The 17,575-nt window shown below is 37.6% G+C and overlaps 1 protein-coding gene across 2 annotated transcripts in view; it reads right to left on the reverse strand.

Annotated features, from left to right (window-relative positions):
• The window catches only part of LOC143689038 (uncharacterized), a 53,432-nt gene that overhangs the window by 35,648 nt on the left and 209 nt on the right, over window positions 1-17,575 (reverse strand). The gene's annotated exons all lie outside the window — the stretch shown is intronic.

Consider the following 17,575-nt stretch of genomic DNA (forward strand, 5'->3'; position numbering starts at 1 on the left):
ATGAGCCCATATATATTATATCAGTATCAAAAAAAACCTTTAAACAACTTTTAGGTCTTGACAATATTAACTATGAAATCCCTTCATATTTAATACTACTTTTGTTAAGATGTCTAGCTGAAGCATGCATAAGTGTGACCTCCATTGTAGCCTCTTGACTCTATATGAGCTCTCTCAGCCACTGATACCTTATTTGTTACACTTCTTTCCCCCTTTTTGGTCAGGATGGCATTGTTGATGCCATGGTGCCAGGGCCAGGCTCATCTCTAGGAGTCATCTCCCATGCCACCAGGGAGACTTGCATCTCTGAATGTCATGTCCCATGTAGCAGGGGGAGGACAGTAATTTCACTTGCAGAGTTGGACTTAAGAGAGGGAAAGGCCATATATATGAGCAACATAAGAGGTCCTCTGGAGGTGACTCTTAGGCATACCTATAGGTAGGCCAAGTTTCTCTGCTATATACATGGGCTTCACAAGAGCAAGCCTCAAGATCAAGGGTGTCCTTGATTTGGGTGTCCCTAACGTTTGACATAGTATCTGGAGTTTTCCCGGTGGTAAAGTTTAAAAGTTCCATAGTTTTTCTCCCATTCCTAAAGGGACTTAACCAATATTTTTGACCATCTGCTTAATATACTCTAGGATGTATCCAGGCATTACATTAAAGGCCCTCATTCTTATTTTGGGCGCCCTGTGTTTGGGATTGTTTAAATGATCTATCCAGATCATTTATGTGCTACAGAAAACGTGGGTTCTAAACATAATAAAACTTTCTTTCTTTGGTCTCAAAGAGTAGGTGAAATTCTAAAATACATTCAATGTCTTCCTTACCCCTGTATTCTGAATTACCTCAATCCTGACCTGATTAGCTTCATTCTTATCTCCAAATACTGGGTTACACATATACAAAAGAGCCCCTCAAAATCCAGAAATAACAATTACCACTCTTAGGCATACCTATAGGTAGGCTAAGTTTCTCTGCTATATACATGGGCTTCACAAGAGCAAGCCTCAAGATCAAGGGTGTCCTTGATTTGGGTATCCCTAATGTTTGACATAGTATCTGGAGTTACAATGGGGATCCCTGGTTATGCCTAATTGGTATATTTGTATGCTCAACTAGAAAGTAGAGCCTCTAAAACTAAGCAACACGAATGGGATGCTTATTTTAATTGGTATTTGGAAGCTTCCAAACATATAGATAATTCTAAAATTGCCTGTCTTCCACAAACACATACTAAATTGTGTGTGTTTACAAAGACTGTGTGTGTTAACTCTGGACTAAATGTGACTGCTATAAGAGCTTACAGTCTAGGCCCCAGTTTTCTTATAAATATTTTCTAAATGAGATCATACAATATTTGCTCTTTTGTTTCTGGCTTATTTTGACTTACCAAATGTCCCACAGGTTCATTCACATCATGGCATGCCTCACAACTCCATTCCTTTTTGTAGCAGCACCGTGTTTAATCATAGGTTTACACCATTGTTCACCAATCTACTTCTCAGTTAGTGCATCTTTCAGCCACCTCCATCTACTGGGCCTCATGTATAATGTACATAGTCAACAGTCCATCGATACTCTCAGTTTTCGATAATGTCATTGTTCCCAAGAGAAAGATAGCCAATAAACACACCCTCACCAAACAGAAAATCCAAACCTCCCCCTAATTCTTGTCCCTCTCCCCACTGTGTACCCATGGTATTGCTGTGGTACTGTTGATGTTTTCCTGTTAAACACAGCCCATAGAATGCAATATCATTTCCCCCCATTCCCTGAAATATACCCTCTTCGTACACGATTTATACCTTTGCAGTAGCTCATGCAAGAACTTATTTATATTTGTAGTGTTAATTGGTGGGCACATGAGTCTATGTAACCCCTTTCAATCATGTTCACCTTCAATATGGTCATATTACTTACAGATCCACTAGTAAACTGTCTTCATTACATTCTGTCTCTTCCATTACAATTAAATTCAGTCTCGTTAGCAAACTGTTCACCCATCTCAAGATTCTGTGAATCTCTAGGCCCCCTATATTCTGTATTATTAAGCCTCTGGTTTTACCTTTACCATGTTCATAAAAGTGGAATCATACAGTATCTGTCCTTTTGTGTCTGGCTTATTTCACTCAGCATTATGTCTTCAGGGCTCATCCATCTTGTCATGTGGTTCACAATGTTATTTTGTCTTACTGCTGCATACTGTTCCATTGTGTGTATATATATATATATATACACACAATGTGGTATATATATATACCACATTTTGTTAATACACTCGACTGTTGATGGGCACTTGGATTGTTTCCATCTTTTAGCAATTGCGAATAGTGCTGCTATGAACATTGGTGTGCAAATCTCTGTTTGTGTCACTGCTTTCAGCTCTTCTGGGTATATGCTGAGTAGTGGTATTGCTGGGTCATAGAGCAACTCAATATTTAGTTTTCTGAGGAACCGTCAGACTGTCTTCCATGGCAACTGTACCATTATACATTCCCACCAGCAGTGTATAAGTGTCCCAATTTCTCCACATCCTCTCCAACATTTGTAGTTTCCTGTTTGTTTAATAGCAGCCATTCTTATAGGTACTATCTTGCAGTTTTTTTCTGCATTTCCCTTCTAGCTAGGGAGAATGAGGGTCTCTTCACGTGCTTTTTAGCCATCTGTATTTACTGCTCAGTAAAATGTCTACTCACATCTTTAGCCCACTCTATAATTGGGTTGCTTTTTCTTTTGTTGTTGAGTTGTATGATTTCTTTATGTATACAGGATACCAAACCCTGTGTGATCTCCAAATGTTTTCTTCCATTGAATTGGCTGCCTCTTCACCTTTTTGACAGTCTTTTGAGATGCAAAAGCATTTGATTTTGAGGAGTTCACATTTATCTATCTTTTCTTTTGTTCCTTGTGCTTTGAGTATAAAGTTTAGGAAGCTACCTCCTATTACTAGGTGTTGAAGATGTTTCTCTACATTTTCTTTTAGAAGCTTTATGGTACTGGTTCTTATGTTTAGGTGCTTAATTCAATTTGAGTTAATTTTTGTATAGGGTGTAAGGTAAGGGTCCTCTTTCATTCTTCTGGTTTTGATATCCAGTTCACTCATGCCCATTTATTGAAAAGGTTATTTTGTCCCAGTTCAGTGAATTTGTGGGCCTTGTTGAAGATCAGTTTACCATAGATTTGGTGGTCCATTTCTGCATTCTTGATTGGATTCCATTGGTGAATACTTCTATCTGTGCCAGTACTATTCTGTTTTGACCATGTGGCTTTATAAGTTTTAAAATTGGGGAGTGTTAATCATCCCACTTCATTCTTCTGTTTTTAGGATGCTTTTAGCTATTTAGGGTCTTTTTCCCTTCCAGATGAACTGATAACTATCTTTTCCAAGTCTGCAAAGTAGGTTGGTGGAATTTTGATTGGTACTGCATTGAATATGTAGATCAATTTGGGTAGAATTGACGTTTTAACTACTTTAATCTTCCTATCCATGAGCATGGAATTCTTTCCACCGATTTAGATCTTTGATTTCTTTTAACAATGTTATGTAGTTCTCTGTGTACATCCTTTACCTCCCTAGTTAAGTTCATTCCTAGATACTTGATTCTTTTAGTTGCCATTTTGAATGGAATTTTTTCCTTAATTGACTCTTCAGTTAGGTCATTGCTTGTATATAGAAACATAACTGATTTTTGCACATTAATTTTATAACCCACCACCTTGCTGAATTTGTTTATTAGCTCAAATAATTTTGTTATAGATTTCTCAGGATTTTCCAAGTATCACCTGCAATTAATAATAGTTTTACTTCTTCCTTTCCAATTTGGATGTTTTTTATTTCTTTTTCCTGCCTGCTTGCTCTAGTTAGAACTTCTAGTAAAATGTTGAAAATAGTGGTATCAGAGGGCATCTTTGTCTCATTCCTAATCTTAGGGGGAAAGCTTGCAGCCTTTCATCATTGACTATAATGCTGGTTATGGATTTTTCATATATGCCTTTTATCATGCTGAGAATGTTACCTTTGATTCCTACCTTTTGAAGTGTTTTTGTCAGAAAAAGATGAACGCTTTTTCAGCATCAATTGAGATGACCATATGATTCTTCCCTTTCGACTTGTTAATGTGCTGTGTTACATTAACTGATTTTCTTGTGTTGAACCATCCTTGCATTCCTGGTATAAGCCCCACTTGGTTGTGGTGTATAATCCTTTTATTGTGCTGTTGGATTTGATTTGCTAATATTTTGTTGAGAATTTTTGTATCTGTGTTAATTAGGGAGATCGGTCTGTAGTTTTCCTTTCTTGTAGTATCTTTACCCGGTTTGGTATTAAAGTGATGTTGGCTTCATAAAATGAGTTAGGGTGTGTTCCTTTTTCCTCAGTTTTTTGGAAAAGTTTGAGCAGGATTGGTGTTAGTCTTTTTGGAATGTTGATAAAATTCCCTTGTGAAGCCATCAGGCCCTGGGCTTTTCTTTATTGGAAGATTTTTGATGACCATTTGAATCTCTTTACTTGTGATTGGTTTGTTGAGATCTTCTATATCTTCTTGAGTGAGTGTAGCTTCTTTGTGTGTTTCCAGGAATTTGTCCATTTCATCTAATTTGTCTAGTTTGTTGGCATATAGTTGTTCATAGTATCCTCTTATGATTTTTTTTTCAGGGTCTGTGGTAATGACTCCCCTCTCATTTCTGATTTTGTTTATTTACATCCTCTTTTTTTCTTTGTCAACCTTGCTAGTGGGTCATTGATTTTATTGATATTCTCGAAGAACAAACTTTTGGTTTTTATTTATCCTTTCTATTCTTTTGTTCTACCATTCATTTAACTGTACTTTAATCTTTGTTATTTATCTTCTTCTATTTGCTTTGGGGTAAGTTTGCTGTTCTTTCTCAAGTTCCTCCAGGTGAGCAGTTAAGTCTCAATTTTTGCTCTTTCTTCTTTTTTAATAGAGGCATTTAGGGCAATACATTTCCCTCTTAGCCCAGCCTTTGCTGCATCCTATGAGTTCTGATATGTTGTATTCTCATTTTCACTCATCTCCAGGTAGCTACTGATTTCTCTAGCAATTTCTTCTTTGACCCACTCATTGTTTAAGAGTGTGTCATTTAATCTCCATATATTTGTGAAAGTTCTTGTTCTTTGGTGGTTATTGATTTCCAGCTTCATTCCATTGTGATCAGTGATGTTTGAATAACTTCAGTGTTTTTAAATTTATAAAGACCTGTTTTGTGCTCCAGCATATGATCTATCCTGGACAATGTTCCATGAACACTAAAGAAGAATGTATGTACTGGTATTTTGGGATGTAATGACCTATATATGTCTGTTAGGCCTAATTCATTTATCAAATTGTTCTCTGTTTCCTTATTGATTCTCTGTCTGGTTGTTCTGTCTATAGAGGAGAGTGGTGTATCGAAGCCTCCTCCTATTATTGTTGAAACATCTATTGCTCCCTTCAGTTTTGGCCAATGTTGTGTGTCTCATGTATTGATTGGGAGCTGCTTGATTGGGAGCACAGACATTTGTGATTGTTATTTCTTCTTGGTTAATTGTCCCTTTCATTAATATATAGTGTCCTTCTTTGTCTCTTATGATATCTCTATATTTAAAGTCTATTTTTTCTGATGATAGTATAGCTACTCCTGCTTTCTTTTGGTTATATCTTACGTGGAACATCTTTTTGCATCCTTTCACTTTTACTCTATTTGTATCCTTGTGTCTTAGATGAGTCTCTTGTAAACCGCATATAGCTGGATTATATTTCTTAATCCATTCTGCCAATCTGTTTCTTTTAATTGGTAAGTTTAGTCTGTTAACATTCAAAGTTATTACTATAAAGGCATTTGTTGACTCCACCATCTTATCCTTTGGATTTTATTTGTCAGATCTATACGTTCTTTTCCTTCTTTCTCTTTTTATCCGTTAGGTTACTGTTACTGGTCTGAATTCTTCTGCTTTTTCAACCAGGGCCTCCCTATGTGGTGTAGAAAACCCTCCCAGATAACCTACACCCTGAAATCACTTTCCTAGTTTTTTTTTTTTGTCCTTCTGTAGTGCTCTCTGGGGCAAGGGTAAACTCGATCCATCCTATTTTGCCATCTTCCCAGAAGTCTCATTTTTACACAATTCTTGATGTCAATAGGAATAGAGATTTTCATACTTTTAGACCTGTTAAAATAGGCTCCGTTAGTAAAACAATTTGGCAAAACTTTTTGTCTCTGGATTGAAAATTAGGAAAACATAAGAGATTTGTCACTTATAATGGAGAACGACATCATAAAATTTAATCATATTTGATGCCTTTGTCTCAATTTATTAAATCAGTGTTCTAGTTTGCTAGCAGCTGGAATGCAATATACCAGATACTGAATGGTTTTTAAAAATGGGAATTTCATAGGTTTCAAGTTTACAGTTCTAAGACTGTGGAAATATCCAAATTAAAGCAAGTCTATAGAAATGTCCAAATTAAGGCACCAACTTCACTCAAGAAAGGTTGGTGAAGTTCAGGGTTTCTCTTTCAATTGAAAAGGGACATGGCAACATGGAGATGTCTGCCAGCTGTCTCTCCAGGGCTCTTGCTTCATGAAACTCCCTTAGGAGTGTTTTCCTTCTTCATTTCCAAAGGTCTCTGGCTGCATGGACTCTTATCATTCTAAAGCTTTCTCCAAAAGCTTCCTTTTTAAAAGGATGCCACTAAACTAATCAAGATCCATTGGGAATGGTGGAGTCACATTTCCTTCTAGTGAAAGGTTAATACTCACAATTGGGTGGGTCACATCTCCGTGGAGATAACCTAATCAAGTTTCCAACCTAAAGCACTGAATAGGGATTAAAAGAAATTGCTCCCACAAGATTGGATCAGAATTAAAACATGGTCTTTCTAGGGCACATAATCCTTTCAAACCAGCACAATCAGCAAATAGGTTCTTTGTTTAGCTCCATGAGAATATTTGTATTCTTTTTTTCCTTTTTTGCTAGCACAAAGAATTCAGCACCTGAATAAATAGAACATTCTTATTTATGAGTGATTTGTTTCATAGTTTCTTTTTAATTAAAGAGAGACTTCTATTTTCATATTTTTCCAAGTTGTCCAGTTGAGTCTACCAAATGAGCCTTTTCCTTAGTGCTACAGAAGTTTCCTACTGATGATTAGAGGTAGTGTAGTACTGTTCTATGATTATTGCCCTTTATACATTAATCTGACATATTCCTCTCAGCTACTCTCTCCTTTTAAAATTATGGTAGTGCCCTGTGCTGGTTTGAAAGGATGTATGTCCCCTAGAAAAGCCATGTTTTAATCTAAATCCCATTTCATAGAGGCAGAATAATCCCTATTCAATACTGTATGTTTGAAACTGTAATCAGATCATTTCTCTGGAATTGTGATTTAATCAACAGTGGTTGTTAAGCTGGACTAGGTGATGACATGTCTCCACCCATTTGGGTGAGTCTTGATAAGTTTCTGGAGTCCTATAAAAGAGGAAACATTTTGGAGAATGAAGGAGATTCAGAGAGAGCAGAGGATGCTGCAGCACCACGAAGCAGAGAGTTCGCTAGCCAGCTCTTTGGAGATGAAGAAGGAAAACGCCTCCCAGGGAGCTTCATGAAACAGGAAGCCAGGAGAGAAAGCTAGCAGATGACGCCGTGCTCGCCATGTGCCCTTCCAGCTGAGAGAGAAACCATGACTGTGTTCACCATGTGCCTTCTCACTTGAGAGAGAGACCCTGAACTTCATTGGCCTTCTTGAACCAAGCTATCTTTCCCTGGATGCCTTTGATTGGACATTTCTGTAGACTTGCTTTAATTGGAACATTTTCTCGGCCTTAGAGCTGTCAACTAGCAACTTATTAAATTCCCCTTTTTAAAAGCCATTCAGTTTCTGGTATATATCATTCTGGCAGCTAGCAAACTAGAACAATGCCCCAACTGGTATTCTTTATTCTGTATTTGAGTTTATATAGTTCATTTCAAGTAGTGCAACCATTCATTCATTCAACAGAAATTTACCTGGTGCCCCACATGTGCAAGGCATTCTTTAGCAAAGGTCAGGTAACAACCGGAGGGGCTGATGGATAAGTAATGGGAAAACATGCAGCCATTCAGATGACTACTTTATCCTTACCTACTTTGGAACAATTCTTATTCTGTTGATGCCCCCAACTTCATACTTAATAATTTGATAACCTGATAATTTAGAGCTAACCATAGATTAGTGGGTGAGGTTTGTGCTATGAAAATGCACACTTTACAATGTCTAATGTAGTGCTTTGCACATAGTGTGCTCAATAATTACTGAGTGGCTGTGATATGTGTATGTTTTATGCTAATGTACAAAAGTATACCCTTTCAGTATATTCTCCCCTACTAGAATATCAGCTCCTTGAGTGCAGGGAATAGATTTCATTTTTGCAACCCTAATGCCCAGCACAGAGCCTGACATATGAAATGTTCATTGATTTTGGGTGAATTAACGAATGAATGAATGAAGTCTACTGAATTAGGCTACACAGTTTCAGCATCTCCTCAGGCCTTTAAAACTATTACTTGATCCAGCTCTTAGAGGCTGGGCTGCCTTGAAAGTGAAAATAGCTGCCCTGGGACTCTAGGTGTATCCTTACACAGCCCTAGAAAACCCTTAAAATGTCTTGGTTATTCATAATCATATGGAGTAAGACCCTAGGCTTTGGTCTCAAACTAAGACAGGTTCAAAAATTGGTTTCAAATGCAGGTTTCAGTTACTTACTAGCTTTATTTTCTGTACTTCCCTAGTAAAGTTTTGGTAAACATTGAATGATTGAGGTACCTGGTATAACATACATATTAAAGAAGTATTGATTTCCTTCCCTATCCAGCTGCATTCAGTCATAATTTTGCTAAAGATAGGGTTTAGGCACAGAAATAATCATTTCTTGGATTGGTTATTACTGGATTTCTAAACTAGAGATATTAGTAACAAGTATGTATTTGATTTATTAAATCAGTGAGATAATGTATGTAATGTGCTTAGCATTGTTGATGTCTAATATTCACTTAGTGTTAACTATTATTATCATCCTAAAGTGGCTCTAGTGGGTCTCTGGACCATCTTTGAAGATAACCTTGGAGATGTGGTGTCCTCTGGGGCTACTGAAATGGCACAGTCCTTTTGTTACTGATCACCCCCATGAACATGAAGAGGCACAAATAGGAGTGTGTAGCAAATTGTTTGGGAGGCTAATAATAATAATCATTATGCTAATATAGCAGATATTTAGCAACTGCTGATTTTTACCATTTAAAAATTACCCTATTTTTCACACCTCTATCTCTTTCACTTCTCTCAGGCCATAATATCTTCTTCTGCTGTACCCATTCATTCATATTCTAACCCAACTTAAGCTTTTTCCCTCAATTCTTTCATTTTGTCTCCTTTCCTTCCTACCTCCCCTCCTCCCAGTGAAGTTGGAATCAAGCCAACTGAAGACAATTCAAATGATGGGGCTCAGTTATGAAGAAGCATTTGGGAACAGAATGCCTGGCAATCATGTCTGCTTTCAAGGAGATAGCTAATGGGTGATAGGATGTCAGGTTGCAGATGTAACATTGCTCGACTCTGGTAAAATCAATAGATATTCTAGGTTGTGACAGATTTGAGGGATAGGGTAAAAGTTTGGGTTAATTTGGGGCCAATTACAGTTCTAAGTCATGGATAAATGGTCAGGATTAAAATGTGTATTAGTTAATTAGATGGGCAAAACACAGGTGAAAGGATTTGCCCCCTAGATATTATATTAGCTTGTTAATTGCTGCAGAATGCAATATACCAGAAATTGAATGGATTTTAAAAAGGGAATTTGCTAAGTTACAAGTTTACAGTTCTAAGGCCATAAAAATGTTCAAACGAAGGCATCCAAAGAAAGATAGCTTGATTCAAGAAAGGCTGATGTCTGTTACATGGGAAGGCACATGGCTGGTGTCTGCTGGTCCTTGTTCCTGGTTCCATTGCTTCTAGCTTCTGATGCCAGTGATTTCCTCTCCAACCATCTGTGGGTCTTCACTTAGCTCCTCTGGAACACAACTCTGGGTACTGGCCTGCTTAGCATCTAACGGGAAGGCACGTGGTGACACCTGCTCCGTGTCTAGGTGTCTACTCTCTTTTGTCGGCACTCCAAGCATGTCTGAATGTCTGCATCTCTGTCGGCTCTCAAGCAACTCTTCTCACAGTGTCTGCACTTTCTTCAAAATGTTTCTCCTTTTTGAAGGACTCCAGTAAACTAATCAACACCCACCTTAAATGGGCGGAGTCACATCTCCACCTAATCAAAAGGTCACATCCACACTTGGTATGTCAATCTCCATGGAAACAATCTAATTAAAGGTTTCTACCCCACAATATTGAGTCAAGATTAAAGGACATGGCTTTTCTGGGGTACACAACACTTTCAAACCAGCACAGATATCTTACTTTCTGGTAATTAAAGTAATACCTGCTAACTGCAAACTATACAGAGAAGTGTAGAGCAGGAAATGCATAAAAGTATGAAGACCAAAATAAAAATGACCCATAGTCACTCTCTTTGGAGATCACTCACCATAAAAGTTCAGAGGTCTTTCCCAAGAACTTGTTTTCTAAGCACATATATGAAAATTAAAAAAAATTGTATCACATGGTATTTATATAGTATCATGCTTTGATTTTCTTTCTTTAGCTTACATCATGTGTCATTTTACTTATTTTAAGATCATTTTAATCACGACATTTTTAACAGCTTTATATTAAACTGAATGGATGTGCTTTGACAATTTAATTGTTCTAATATTGGACCTTTAGATTGTTACTAGTGGTTTGCTATTAAGAGTAACACTGGGGTATCTACTCAAAGGACTTAAGGGCAAAGACACAAACGGACATTTGCACACCAATGTTTATAGCAGCGTTATTTACAATTGCAAAGAGATGGAAACAGCCAAAATATCCATCAACAGAAGAATGGCTAAACAAACTGTGGTATATACGTATGATGGAATATTATGCAGCTTTAAGACAAGATAAACTTATGAAACATGTAATAACATGGATGGACCTAGAGAACATTATGCTGAGTGAGTCCAGCCAAAAACTAAAGGATAAATACTGTATGGTCCCACTGATGTGAACGGACGTTCGAGAATAAACTTGAAATATGTCATTGGTAACAGAGTCCAGCAGGAGTTAGAAACAGGGTAAGACAATGGGTAATTGAAGCTGAAGGGATACAGACTGTGCAACAGGACTAGATACAAAAACTCAAAAATGGACAGCACAATAATACCTAATTGTAAATTAATCATGTTAAAACACTGAATGAAGCTGCATCTGAGCTATAGGGTTTTTTTTGTTTTTTTTTTTTGTTTGTTTGTTTGTTAGTTTTTTTTACTATTATTACTACTTTTATTTCTTTTCTCTATATTAACATTTTATATCTTTTTCTGTTGTGTTGCTAGTTCCTCTAAACCGATGCAAATGTACTAAGAAACGATGATCATGCATCTATGTGATGATGTTAAGAATTACTGAGTGCATATGTAGAATGGTATGATTTCTAAATGTTGTGTTAATTTCTTTTTTTTTCTTTCCGTTAATAAAAAAAAAAAAAAAAGAGTAACACTGTGGGGTGCACGGGTAGTTGAGTGGTAGAATGCTAGCTTTTTATGTGGGAGACCCAGGTTTGATTCCTGGACCATATACCCACCCCACCCCCCCAAAAAAGTAGCATTGTAAACAGTGTTTTGTGGGGGTTGGGGGAGAGTGTTTGTGGTTGTGATGATTTGTTTGAATTTTACTTTTTTTTTTTTTAACAAATCTTAATTTACATCTCTATTTCCTTAAAATTAGTTATTGAGTCAAAGAACATAAATGTTTTTAAAGGCATATTGCTTAATTGTTTTCCAAAAATGTTTACCAGTTATTAAGGCCAATCTATTAAAATGAAAACCTTTCATGGCTGTGTGTTTGGATAATCTTTTTCATTTTTTTTTTATCCTTTTCTTGGCTTTGGATCACTTTGGACTGAATAATTTTTTTTCCATACAAACACGGGCAACTGACTTTTTTTTGCTATATAGCTATACAATCATTATCAAAGTTCAGGGCTACTGGATTATAGCTCAGTAATTTCTGGTATTTCCTTCTAGCTATTCTAATACACTAGAAACTAAAAAGAAATATCTATAAGAGTCAGTAGTCATAATCATCTGTTAAATCCAAATTTACACATCCTCCCTCTCATTTAGTCATTCTCTCAATTTTCAGGGATATCTGGGTAATGACCATTTTAACTTCTTCATGCTGGGAAGGGATGTTGACCTTTTTGGGTAGAGCTATGAAACTGGTTGATGTTCTTACAGAGATTGGTACCTCTGGGTTTCAGGGCTTATCTAGTATAGGAACAATCTGCAGGCCTTAAATCTCTGAAAAAATAAACTTATTAGGTAAAACATTTATAAAGACTTAGAGCCCAGTGTATTCTTTGGGATTTTCAAGAATACTGTTGGGGCTTGGGAATCTGGCTGAATACCTGGCTGAAGCCTGCATAAGAGTAACCTCCAGAATTACCTCTCCATTCTATTTGAAATATCTTAGCCATTGAAACATAATTTCTTTTCCCCCTTTCCGTCAAAAAGGCTTTGTCAGTGCCATGATGCCAGGGCCAGGCTCATTCCTGGAAGTCATGTCTCATGAAGCCAGGGAAACTTACATCCCTAGGAGTCATGTCCCATGTAGGGGGTGGGGTAGTGTTTTTATTTTCAGAATTGGCTTAGAGAGATTTATCTGAGCAACAAAGGGGTTCTCTGGGGGTAGTTCTGAGGCATGGCTATAAGTAGGCTTAACTTCACCATTAGAGAGAGAGGTTCCGTTAGGGCAAGACTCAAGAGCAAGGGCTAAGCCTATTAAATTGGGCATCAAGTCTCTAATGCTTGAGAGAATATCAGGGATTCCTCAGGTGGGGCCATTCCATATCCCCCACCCCCCCCACCCCCCCACCCCCGTCTCTCAAGGGGACTTAGCAAATACCTTTTAATTGGGGTATAACTCAACTTATACAAAATAACAAGATCCCTAGGGTCTGTGTAATTAGGTTGTTTAGATAAAATGACCTGACAAAATAGTGTGCTACAGAAAATTTAGATTTTGGACAAAATAAACATCTCTTTCTTTGGTTTCACACAGAAGTTAAAGTTCTGAAATACAGACAATATCATCTTTGCCTTGTATTCTGCTTTACCTTAGTCTTAGCAAGATCCACTTCACTCATATCAGTAATTGAAGTCTGATCTCTTTTTGAACTTAACAGTTGCTATATGGCGTAATGCTGACTTTCAGAGCTACAAAACTCTAACTCTGAGCCTCAGGTACCACACCTAAATTTCCACTCTACCAGGTTATACACAAAAAGCAAAACATCTCAGATTTTAGAAATAATAATTAAAACTCAGGAATAGTGTGACTGCTATAAGAGCTTACATTCTAGGTTGTAAGCATTACACTGAGCATTCTGTACTCCCTTATCATTGATTTGGGCTGAATAATTTTAAGAACTACTTAGATTTTCCTTTAGCTATCTAGATATAATTTAGTGAGTTGACAGCAGCTCTTATGAACTAGGAAATAAGATAAAGCCCAAAGCCTGGTAGTGTACTAAGAGGAAGAATGGTTGAGGAAAGTCTAGCTAGATTGATTAAATACATGTATACTTTGCTTTTCATTGGCTTTTGGACTAAATTGCCACTTTATCCAAAAATAAAGCCTGAATCTAGAAGGCTAAGTTAAATTCAGGTTCGGCAAATGGATGAGCATTTTTAGTTCTTACCATTGATATTGAGGAAATAGCACAATGGAGGCTTATGAAAAGATGCCAAGTTAGCCTACTCAGAAAAACAGAACTGTTCCTTCCTCATCTCATTGCCATCAATAATTAAGTAAAGAACATTTATTTTTGGCTGCATGCATTAGTGCTTTATTAATGAAATAAAAAACTAACCCACTGTGGGAAAGGGGAAAATCAATGTATGGTGTAGTCAGTGGCCCCAACAGTTCGACATCAGACCTGGTTACTCCTACTAATTCTTCTAACCTCAGTTTTAATGTAACTTCCTCCGGTAGGCCTTCCTTGACCCTGAGCTTAGTTTATATCACTTTCTCCCTCCAGAATAACACGTACTTGCTCTTTTTTTTTTTAGTTTTTATTGACAGAACATACCAACATACAAACATGAACATTCTTAACATATGAACATTCCATGCTTGGTAGCTTGGTATATAATCAATGGCTCACAATATCATCACATAATTGTATATTCATCATTATAATTTCTTATAACATTTGCATCACTCTAGAAAAAGAAATAAAAAGAAAAAAATGCATACATACCATAACCCTTACCCCTCTCTCTCATTGATCACTAGTATTTCCATACTTGCTCTTTTTTGATTTGCATTTAAATTATGATTTGACATCATAATTGCTTATTTACTGGTTGCCTTCTCCATAAACTCTAAACTCCAGTCTGATAGGGACTGTATCTGCTTTGTTCACTGCCTTATTTCCAGTTCAAGCACCATGCCTGACATAGAATAGACATGATATACATATTCCCCATCCAATTAAGGCCTTATGAGCAATAGTCAAAGAGGAAAAAAGAAAGTCATAACAAAGTTACAAATGAATATAATTGGTGCCATCGTGAACAACTAGAATTTACAAAAGATAACATTAAGTGCTGAGGGTATGCTGAACAATTAAGTGACTGGGGTTAAAAGGCTTTTTGGATGAAGTTAATGTTTTGAGAATTTTCACCTAATGTATAATAAATAAAAATATTAGTGAAGACTGGTACAATAAATAGGATAAAGAGAAGAAAGGAAAGTTTATATTCAATATATTTGAAAAATGCTTTCCATATGTCAAATGCTGAGTGTCCAGTTATGATTAAGCTGTGGTCCCTGTCTTAAGGAGTTGAATCTTCCAGATAGGGTAGACGTAAAAAGATAATTATAGTACCAATTGGTGACTCTAATGACAAAGAGATGGAGTTAAGGAAACTTTAAAAGAAAGGTGATGATTAATCTGATTCTTAAAGAAAGTGGTCAAGCTTGGAGTTTTGATGCTTTGAGAATGGTACTTAATGTATAAGTCAATGCCTGGCATGTCAAACTTTATCAAAGAATCATAAGAGGCATTTAAGTAATGGAATGAAAAGATCAAATATGCTTTTTGTGTGTTTTAAGGTAAAGAAAAAACAAAAAATATCTTCTAGTTAAACAGTCCTAGCTTCCTGAGCCAGATTTCCTGGGTTTGGATTCTGGCTCTGCTCCTCTCTAATCCTGTGACTGCTGCTCTTTGCCTCAGTTTCTTTATACAATGGGGCTAAATAATACCACATACCTCAGTTTTGTTATGAGGACAACATAAGTGAATATGAAAAGCAATTAGAATACTGCCTACCCCATGTGTTAACTCGTCATGATTTAAAGTATTTCTCATGGCCCTACTCTGTAGTTTTTATTACTTTCTGTCAGTAAGTGCTGATTTAGTGTCAAGTTCACTGTCTTTGTTTCAGGCTTTCATGATGGAATTTTGTTTTTGAATATATGAGCCCTGCCAAGATTCAAACATACCTAAGCAATGCTATATCACATTTAATTCAGTTCAGAAAATATAAGGACTCAGAATGTGCCCCATGCTAGGTTGTACAAATGCCCTGTCCTTTTCTCCAAATTTGGGAGTGGATCTTGAACTGTCCAAACGGTTAACTGAGGACCTGACATTGTAAGAATAACTCAGTGTTATTCTTATAAACACATGAAGAAATTTAGAAATGGACAATTTAAGAAAATTTCTTTTATGACCCTCTCATGTGGAAGATAAGCAAGTACAATCATCCTGATCATGCTTACATTCTCATCTGTAAGTCAGCTGCTCAAGTATTTTATCATTTTAGCAACAGGGGAACTCAGAGATACCAATATGTAGTTCACTAAATTATCTTCAGGAAAATGATTTCCCACAGTTTCAACTGATTTTTATTTACCTTGAGTCTTTTAAAATTTGATTTATATTTCAAATAGCCAAATTTGTTGATATCAGTGAGGAATATTATGGTGGCAAGTCAGATTCTCGGTTTCATAACAGAGGAAAGTTAAATCAGTTATTCATAATTAAGAATACTGGGAAACTCAAGATCAGGAGACCAGAGGTTTAACTTTTGGTTTCATCGCTTAAAACTGCAATTTGATCAAGCTATTTATTTAACCCCTTTTAGTTTACTTTTTCTCATTTTTAATATCAAGCTTCTTCTGAGGTTCAAAATGATGGACTGTGAAAGTGTTGTTGACAATTATTTTCTTTAACAGGTAAAACAAAATTATTTGGGGTGAAAATTGACAAGGCAGGTGCCATACTTGCTTAAATTCTGCAGTGTCCTGGTACAGAACTAGAAAGGACTTTAGACTTCATGAAGAAATCGTACCCCCCCAACCCCTCAGGTAGAATGACTTATGACTTATCCAAGGTCACCAAGTGACCAGTGGTTAGTGGCAGTCAGACTCTAGGTCTATAATCTGATTCTGATCACCTGTTCTTCCCACCACACCACTGTCTTTCATCAATCAAATCACTGTCATTCATTTAATCAATTTTTATGGAGGATAAATCTAAGTCCAAAGCTTTGTGCTAGGTGCCATGGGTGATTGTGATTTATCAGACACACAGCGTTCCCTCAAGGAACCCAAATTAGCAGAATGCTAAGACTCAACCACAAATAGAGTCAGAGAAGGGGTCACGAAAAGTATGAATAAACTATTATGAGAGATGGCGAGGCTCAAGGAAGACTTGGTGGAGGAGGGGACAATTCAGCCACGCTTTAAGACAGAGAGGATTTGAACAGAAGAGTCAAAGGGGTTTAAAGTGGACGAAGCCCAGGGGCCTTGCCTGCAGGCAGAGGGGCCTGCCAGTTTCTATGGTGCCCCGCCCGCCCCTCTCTCAGGGCACTTATGACACAGCCCTATTTATTTACTTCGCTGCACCCGCCACCCCCGCCCCTTCCTGCTCTCCTTGAGAAAATAGAAGCTACGCTCACCAGTGCATCTTTGGTCTGGGAACAGCCCCGGACGCGCAGTTGCTTAACTACCTTGAGTGAAGGAAGGTAACACCTGGCCTACCCAATATTTCCTTCTTCTGGGAAACGCCTACTTTTACAGGCTCCAGCTTGAACTTCACGTTCTTCACGCACGCACGGTTCCTTCCACCGATCTCCCTACAGTACAGCAAGGCTGTGCCTGACTCATTTCTGTGACCCCGGGCCTGGCACGTAGTAAGCGTTCAATAAGTGCTCGCAAATGACTGGAAACATGGAGACTTTGGGCGGACATGCCGGCACGGTTTTCCTCAGAACTAATTCCATCTCTCCTCGAGCAGGGCCCCAGCGCCAGCAGGGCCCCCGCGCCAGCAGGCCCTCAGCCCCAGCAGGCCCTCAGCCCACGCCCCCCAGGGCCGGCAGGCCGGCGCCCCATCCCCACGCCCCCAGCCCACACCACGCAACATCGCCCTAGCGCCTTAC

This window comes from Tamandua tetradactyla, chromosome 6 (genome assembly GCF_023851605.1).
Source record: "Tamandua tetradactyla isolate mTamTet1 chromosome 6, mTamTet1.pri, whole genome shotgun sequence".
NCBI classification, from domain to species: domain Eukaryota; kingdom Metazoa; phylum Chordata; class Mammalia; order Pilosa; family Myrmecophagidae; genus Tamandua; species Tamandua tetradactyla.